This window comes from Oncorhynchus gorbuscha, unplaced genomic scaffold (assembly GCF_021184085.1).
Source record: "Oncorhynchus gorbuscha isolate QuinsamMale2020 ecotype Even-year unplaced genomic scaffold, OgorEven_v1.0 Un_scaffold_7504, whole genome shotgun sequence".
Classification (NCBI taxonomy): domain Eukaryota; kingdom Metazoa; phylum Chordata; class Actinopteri; order Salmoniformes; family Salmonidae; genus Oncorhynchus; species Oncorhynchus gorbuscha.
This window is the reverse complement of record NW_025750879.1, coordinates 1-9,203: the sequence shown is the minus strand read 5'-3', so window position 1 is coordinate 9,203 and position 9,203 is coordinate 1. Positions and strand designations below refer to the sequence as shown.

Below are 9,203 nucleotides of genomic sequence, written 5' to 3'. Positions count from 1 at the left end.
GTTTCAAGGAACAAGACGTTGAGCTGTTCTGATTACTATGCAAACCCAAGCTTATCAACCACAACAAGAACAACGTGGCCCTGTGGAGAAATATACAGGTTTATGTAGAGAAATACATGTTTATTTAGAGAAATACAGGTTTATGTAGAGAAATACAGGTTTATTTAGAGAAATACAGGTTTATTTAGAGAAATACAGGTTTATTTAGAGAAATACAGGTTTATTTAGAGAAATACAGGTTTATTTAGAGAAATACAGGTTTATTTAGAGAAATACAGGTTTATTTAGAGAAATACATGTTTATTTGGAGAAATACATGTTTATTTGGAGAAATACATGTTTATTTAGAGAAATACAGGTTTATTTAGAGAAATACATGTTTATTTAGAGAAATACAGGTTTATTTAGAGAAATACAGGTTTATTTAGAGAAATACATGTTTATTTCGAGCAGGAATGAGCAAATGGCGCCCCCCCCCCCCCGTTTTGCTTCAAGGTGGGGGTATGGATGTGGGTACACAGACCCGCGAGCCCCCATGATAAATTCATATTTTGGAAGCCCTCACCCCCGTCAGAGTTGCCCATCCCTGAAGTAGAGAAACGTCAGTGACTCCCATTGACACACACGTTTTATTTATTGAACCTTTATTAAACTGGGCAAGTCAGAACAGCATGCAGAGTGGTGTCTGGTGTTTCTGTTCCAGATGCTAGAAGAGGTTGTGGCGAAGACGCTGAAGCATCATGGGATCACCGGAGAACACGAGAATCTTTGCCGCCTGCAGTCAAAGACTGTTTGAAATCTCCAAATTCTATCTGAAGGTTCTTCTCCTTTTTCCTCCCATTCTTTGCATTTGACATTTAGCAACAACCGTGAGTTAACGTGAAAACTTCAACTAGAAGTCCCTTGGCCTCTTTGGAAAAGTTTTCACCATGACAGAATGACAACTAAGACTGTAAGACAGATTGTTAGACGGATTGTCTTGTATTGCCTTGTCCTGAGCTTTTCATTTGCCCTGTTCAACTGTTTAACTATGACTTAATAACAGAGACTATAGAGATAAGCTGACTGACTGACTATAGAGATAAGCTGACTGTTACATCATCACCCCAGAGACTATAGAGATAATGACTGATAAGCTGATGTAGAGAGATACTCATCACCCCAGAGACTATAGAGAGATAAGATGACTGTTAGATCATCACCCCAGAGACTATAGCAGATAAGATGACTGTTACATCATCACCCCAGAGACTATAGAGAGATAAGCTGACTGTTAGATCATCACCCCAGAGACTATAGAGAGATAAGCTGACTGTTACATCATCACCCCAGAGACTATAGAGAGATAAGATGACTGTCTGACCTGATTATAGCAGCTGACTGTTACATCATCACCCCAGAGACTATAGAGAGATAATCTGACTGTTACATCATCACCCCAGAGACTATAGAGAGATAAGCTGACTGTTACATCATCACCCCAGAGACTATAGAGAGATAAGATGACTGACTGATTACATCATCATCACCCAGAGACTATAGAGAGATAAGATGACTGTTACATCATCACCGCAGAGACTATAGAGATAAGCTGACTGTTATCATCACCCCAGAGACTATAGAGATAAGCTGACTGTTACATCATCACCCCAGAGACTATAGAGATAAGCTGACTGTTACATCATCACCCCAGAGACTATAGAGAGATAAGATGACTGTTACATCATCACCCCAGAGACTATAGAGAGATAAGATGACTGTTACATCATCACCCCAGAGACTATAGAGAGATAAGCTGACTGTTACATCATCACCCCAGAGACTATAGAGATAAGATGACTGTCTGACCTGATTATAGCAGCTAAGACTGTTACATCATCACCCCAGAGACTATAGAGAGATAAGCTGACTGTTACATCATCACCCCAGAGACTATAGAGAGATAAGCTGACTGTTACATCATCACCCCAGAGACTATAGAGATAAGATGACTGTTACATCATCACCCCAGAGACTATAGAGAGATAAGATGACTGTTACATCATCACCCCAGAGACTATAGAGAGATAAGATGACTGTTACATCATCACCCCAGAGACTATAGAGAGATAAGATGACTGTTACATCATCACCCCAGAGACTATAGAGAGATAAGCTGACTGTTACATCATCACCCCAGAGACTATAGAGAGATAAGCTGACTGTTACATCATCACCCCAGAGACTATAGAGAGATAAGATGACTGTCTGACCTGACAGCTGACTGTTACATCATCACCCCAGAGACTATAGAGAGATAAGATGACTGTTACATCATCCACCCCAGAGACTATAGAGAGATAAGCTGACTGTTACATCATCACCCCAGAGACTATAGAGAGATAAGATGACTGTTACATCATCACCCCAGAGACTATAGAGAGATAAGATGACTGTTACATCATCACCCCAGAGACTATAGAGAGATAAGCTGACTGTTACATCATCACCCCAGAGACTATAGAGAGATAAGCTGACTGTTACATCATCACCCAGAGACTATAGAGAGATAAGCTGACTGTTACATCATCACCCCAGAGACTATAGAGAGATAAGCTGACTGTTACATCATCACCCCAGAGACTATAGAGAGATAAGCTGACTGTTACATCATCACCCCAGAGACTATAGAGAGATAAGATGACTGTTACATCACCACCCCAGAGACTATAGAGAGATAATCTGACTGTTACATCATCACCCCAGAGACTATAGAGAGATAAGCTGACTGTTACATCATCACCCCAGAGACTATAGAGAGATAAGATGACTGTCTGACCTGATTATAGCAGCTGACTGTTACATCATCACCCCAGAGACTATAGAGAGATAAGCTGACTGTTACATCATCACCCCAGAGACTATAGAGAGATAAGCTGACTGTTACATCATCACCCCAGAGACTATAGAAAGATAAGATGACTGTTACATCATCACCCCAGAGACTATAGAGAGATAAGCTGACTGTTACATCATCACCCCAGAGACTATAGAGAGATAAGATGACTGTTACATCATCTCCCCAGAGACTATAGAGAGATAAGCTGATTGTTACATCATCACCCCAGAGACTATAGAGAGATAAGCTGACTGTTACATCATCACCCCAGAGACTATAGAGAGATAAGCTGACTGTTACATCATCACCCCAGAGACTATAGAGAGATAAGATGACTGTTACATCATCACCCCAGAGACTATAGAGAGATAAGCTGACTGTCTGACCTGACTATAGCAGCTGACTGTTACATCATCACCCCAGAGACTATAGAGAGATAAGCTGACTGTCTGACCTGACTATAGCAGCTGACTGTTACATCATCACCCCAGAGACTATCATCACCCCAGAGACTATAGAGAGATAAGACTGTTACATCATCACCCCAGAGACTATAGAGAGATAAGATGACTGTTACATCATCACCCAGAGACTATAGAGAGATAAGCTGACTGTTACATCATCACCCCAGAGACTATAGAGATAAGCTGACTGTTACATCATCACCCCAGAGACTATAGAGAGATAAGACTGACTGACTTACATCATCATCCCCCAGAGACTATAGAGAGATAAGATGACTGTTACATCATCACCCCAGAGACTATAGAGAGATAAGCTGACTGTCTGACCTGACTATAGCAGCTGACTGTAACATCATCACCCCAGAGACTATAGAGAGATAAGCTGACTGTTACATCATCACCCCAGAGACTGTAGAGAGATAAGCTGACTGTTACATCATCACCCCAGAGACTATAGAGAGATAAGATGACTGTTATATCATCACCCCAGAGACTATAGAGATAATCTGACTGTTACATCATCACCCCAGGGACTATAGAGAGATAAGATGACTGTTATATCATCACCCCAGAGACTATAAGCTGGCATCACAATCTATTCCTTTTCTCCAAAAGGATCTGAAGACGTCCAGGGGCCTTCATGAGGAAATGATGAAAGCAGCCAGCAGCAATGCCAAGCAGGTAACCTGTCAACCATTTATTACATATTTGACCTTCCCCTTACGACGGTGAACTTTGAACCATGTTCTTCAGAAGTCGAGGGGTGTTCAGGTAGAAATTGTTCATGAAGAGTTTGTAAATTGTAAACAGACCCATGTGTTTTTATTGGTTGTATTGCAGGTCATCGACTGGGTTACGGAGCGGGCCTCTAAGTGACGAGGGAACGATCACTAGTGGTTTTAGACTGGTTTTATAGTCACGGCAAACCGCAAACATCAGTGGAATGTAGTTTCACCACAGGAGACATCAGTACAGTCTGTCAGGGTGTGAACGTGTGATTAGCAGGTTTGTTTGTGTCTTAAGAACCTCAGTGACTGTCAGTTGCCAGGCAACCATTCATTGTAATTCCATTGTTTGTTTGTGTCTTAAGAACCTCGGTGACTATCAGTTGCCAGGCAACCATTCATTGTAATTCCATTGTTTGTTTGTGTTTTAAGAACCTCAGTGACTATCAGTTGCCAGGCAACCATTCATTGTAATTACATTGTTTGTTTGTGTCTTAAGAACCTCAGTGACTGTCAGTTGCCAGGCAACCATTCATTGTAATTACATTGTTTGTTTGTGTCTTAAGAACCTCAGTGACTGTCAGTTGCCAGGCAACCATTCATTGTAATTACATTGTTTGTTTGTGTCTTAAGAACCTCAGTGACTGTCAGTTGCCAGGCAACCATTCATTGTAATTACATTGTTTGTTTGTGTCTTAAGAACCTCAGTGACTATCAGTTGCCAGGCAACCATTCATTGTAATTACATTGTTTGTTTGTGTCTTAAGAACCTCAGTGACTGTCAGTTGCCAGGCAGCCATTCATTGTAATTCCATTGTTTGTTTTAATGAGTTCTCTTATGTTGTTTTAATAGGAAATTCCACAAACTGGGAGGTTTGTCTTTTAGATGTGTTTACATGGTTTATTTAACATGTGTGTATGTCTCTGTTTGTTGTAAATTGGTAGAATTGTAGATATCACTATTTCTTTTAGTTGAGCCATCAATTTGATGAAATATAATAAAATGTGTTTTGTGATCTTTGTGTGTACTACTACGACTGTTCTGTGCAGTACAACACTGTCAGTTTCTAGTGACGAACATTAGTTTATCTCGGTTCACAGTAGGAACAAATGCAAAGCCAACAGACAATGTCACTTTCTCTCACACATATGAACAAAACAATGCTTTCTCTATACCCCCGTCAGTCCTCACTACTCTATACCCCCCTCAGTCCTCACTACTCTATACCCCCCTCAGTCCTCACTACTCTTACCCCCTCAGTCCTCACTACTCTATACCCCTCAGTCCTCACTACTCTATACCCCCTCAGTCCTCACTATTCTATACCCCCTCAGTCCTCACTACTCTATACCCCCCTCAGTCCTCACTATTCTATACCCCCTCAGTCCTCACTACTCTATACCCCCTCAGTCTTCACTACTCTTTACCCCCTCAGTCCTCACTATTCTATACCCCCTCAGTCCTCACTACTCTATACCCCCTCAGTCCTCACTATTCTATACCCCCAGTCAGTCCTCACTACTCTATACCCCCTCAGTCCTCACTACTCTATACCACCCTCAGTCCTCACTATTCTATACCCCCTCAGTCCTCACTACTCTATACCCCCTCAGTCCTCACTATTCTATACCCCTCAGTCCTCACTACTCTACACCCCCTCAGTCCTCACTACTCTTTACCCCTCAGTCCTCACTATTCTATACCCCCTCAGTCCTCACTACTCTATACCCCTCAGTCCTCACTACTCTATACCCCCTCAGTCCTCACTACTCTATACCCCTCAGTCCTCACTACTCTATACCCCCTCAGTCCTCACTATTCTATACCCCCTCAGTCCTCACTACTCTATACCCCCTCAGTCCTCACTACTCTATACCCCCTCAGTCCTCACTACTCTATACCCCTCAGTCCTCACTACTCTATACCCCCTCAGTCCTCACTACTCTATACCCCCCTCAGTCCTCACTACTCTATACCCCCTCAGTCCTCACTACTCTATACCCCTCAGTCCTCACTACTCATACCCCTCAGTCCTCACTACTCTATACCCTCCCTCAGTCCTCACTACTCTATACCCCCAGTCCTCACTACTCTATACCACCCCACTTAGTCCTCACTACTCTATACCACCCCCTCAGTCCTCACTATTCTATACCCCCTCAGTCCTCACTATTCTATACCCCCTTAGTCCTCACTACTCTATACCCCTTATAGTCCTCACTGCCCTATACCCCTTATAGTCATCACTACTCTATACCCCCTCAGTCCTCACTACTCTATACCCCCCTCAGTCCTCACTACTCTATACCCCCTTAGTCCTCACTACTCTATACCCCTTATAGTCCTCACTACCCTATACCCCTTATAGTCCTCACTACTCTATACCACCCTTAATCCTCACTACTCTATAACACCCACCCTTAGTCCTCTCTACTATATACCATCCTCAGTACTCTATACCCCTAAGTCCTCTCCCTGGCCAAGAGCATGAAAGGGGTGATGGGAATGAACTGGGGTCGAGACGCCCTCTCTCCCTGGCCAAGAGCATGAAAGGGGTGATGGGAATGAACTGGGGGTCGAGACGCTCCTCTCTCCCCCCTGGCCAAGAGCATGAAAGGGATGATGGGAATGATCTGGGGTCGAGCCTCTCTGGTTAGCAACCTTGGGACCTGATACATTCTGAGGGGGCTTTGTTTTCTCCTCTGGCCTGGGTGCCAGTCTGTTCCTGCTCTACTGCCAAACAACAGACAGGCATCCAGGCTAACAATGCTCCCCCTATAGGTGCTCCACACACCCCACTGTGTTTGGTCTCATGATTCATCCCACCACAGGCCACCCAATTAGACTATGGTAAGGGTTGGACTTAAACAACTATTTTGGGATAACTACCAAGCATTCTATTTTTAATGTTATAAATATAGCATCTTCAATATTTAGCTTGGTTAGGTCCTTATTGTAAAGAGAACCCGTTCTCAATGACTTAAGGCAAAAACTATATAAGTAAATATTAGTACAGAATTACTGAGTTAGGTCGAGGTCTGTCCTCATTAGTGATATTCAAAATCTGCTCCTTCTGTTAAATCACACTTAACAGAATCAGGACCAACCACCCTCAGTCATGATAGAGGAGAGTTGGAGTTATTACATTAATTAGTGGAGGTGAAATCAGATCAGTGATTTGGACTCATAATAAAACAAGCAAGGAAGTGAGCTTGTCCTAACCTTAACCCTTAAACTTAACAGCATTTTAACAAATTCAGGACATAAAACAAGTCCTGACTTTTCTAAATTGTCTTTGTTTTCCTATCTTATCAGGACATTGTGGTGACTTGTCAGGACAGTGTGGTCCTGATAAGGTAGAAAAAATGTACACACCATTTTGTTCTTCTATCCTCGTGGGGACCTGGCAATTGATTTCCATTCAAAATCCTACTTCCCTAATTCTAAATCTAACCCTTAATTCTAAACCTAACCATAATTCTAAACCTAAGCCTAATTCTAAACCTAACCATAATTCTAAGCCTAATTCTAAATCTAATTCTAAACCTAAGCCTAATTCTAAACCAAAGCCTAATTCTAAGCCTCATTCTAAACCTAACCCTAATTCTAAAACCTAAGACTAATTATAAACCTAACCCTAATTCTAAACCTACCCCTAAATTTAGAATAGCCTTTGTCCTCATGCGGATGTGGGAAATGTCCTCATGGGGGACAATTTTCCATGTTTTACTATCCTTGTGGGGACCTAAAATCCCCAAACGTGCCCTGAAGAATCATCCCCCACACACACACACACACTTGCTTACACACACACTCACCGTACTCCTAGAAATGGGCAGGCTGCTAGGACACGGAGACCTCAGGACACGACAAACGCCACACTAATTGCTGATTTGATTTGGGACGTCTCAGCGGTTCTCTGATTTGTATAAATTGACATTCAGAAAGTTCTATCAATGCCCTTTGTGTGATTGATGGGCTGAATGATGGCCTCAAGCTGTGGACAGTGGCTCTGAACAGCTCTGACGCTGAACAACAGGTTGTGTGTGAGTGGCTTGGATGCCTGCCTGCCTTACTCAGTGGCATGTAAACCCCAATCAGGAGGTGTGTTGTGCTTCTTTGGTGAATTCTCTGCTGAGCTATTCTATTCTTATATTATAGTCTTCTATTCTAGTCTATTCTATTATACTCTATTATATTATAGTCATATTATATTATAGTCTTATTCTACTCTATTATATTAAAGTAATATTATAATATAGTCTTCTAGTCTATTCTACTCTATCATATTATAGTCATATTATATTAGGGCTTCTAGTCTATTATATTATAGTCATATTATAATATAGTCATCTAGTCTATTCTAGTCTATTATAGTCATATTATAGTTTTCTAGTCTATTCTACTCTATTATATTATAGTCTTCTAGTCTATTCTACTCTATTATAGTCATATTATATTATAGTCTTCTAGTCTATTATATTATAGTCATTATAATATAGTCTTCTATTCTACTCTATTATATTTTAGTATATTCTATTATAGTCCTATTCTACTCTATTATATTTTAGTATTCTACTCTATTATATTATAGTCTATTTTATTTTCGTATATTCTATTTGTCTATTCTACTTTATTATATTCTAGTCTATTCTATTTTAGTCTATTCTACTCTATTATATTTTAGTCTATTCTACTCTATGATATTTTAGTCTATTCTATTTTATTCTATTATGTTTCTAGTCTACTCTATTCTTGTCTATTCTACTCTATTATATTTTAGTAGACTCTACTCTATTATATTCTAGTCTTATATTATATTTTAGTCTATTATGTTCTAGTCTATTATATTCTAGTCTATTATATTTTAGCCTATTATGTTCTAGTCTATTCTTGTCTATTCTACTCTATTATAGTCTTCTATTTTAGTCTCCTCTATTCTATTGTATGGATTGGTCCATCCCAAGTTGAAGTGTTTAGACATTTGAATTGTCATATTGCATTCATTCGATGCCCCCATTCCTCCACAAGTCAAGACATTGTTTGGACAGAGACTTGAACACATTTTCAGAGTGCATGTTTTGTGGGACGTTGGGGCGGCAGGGTAGCCTAGTGGGACGTTGGGGCGGCAGGGT

General features: G+C 40.8%; 1 long non-coding RNA gene across 1 annotated transcript; it reads left to right on the top strand.

Annotated features, from left to right (window-relative positions):
- The first annotated feature begins 769 nt into the window (after positions 1-769).
- Positions 770-4,898, top strand: LOC124029750. The gene is made up of 3 exons (XR_006837837.1): positions 770-818; positions 3,958-4,023; positions 4,183-4,898. It is a non-coding gene; the product is annotated as an uncharacterized LOC124029750 (long non-coding RNA).
- The last annotated feature ends 4,305 nt before the right edge of the window (positions 4,899-9,203 follow it).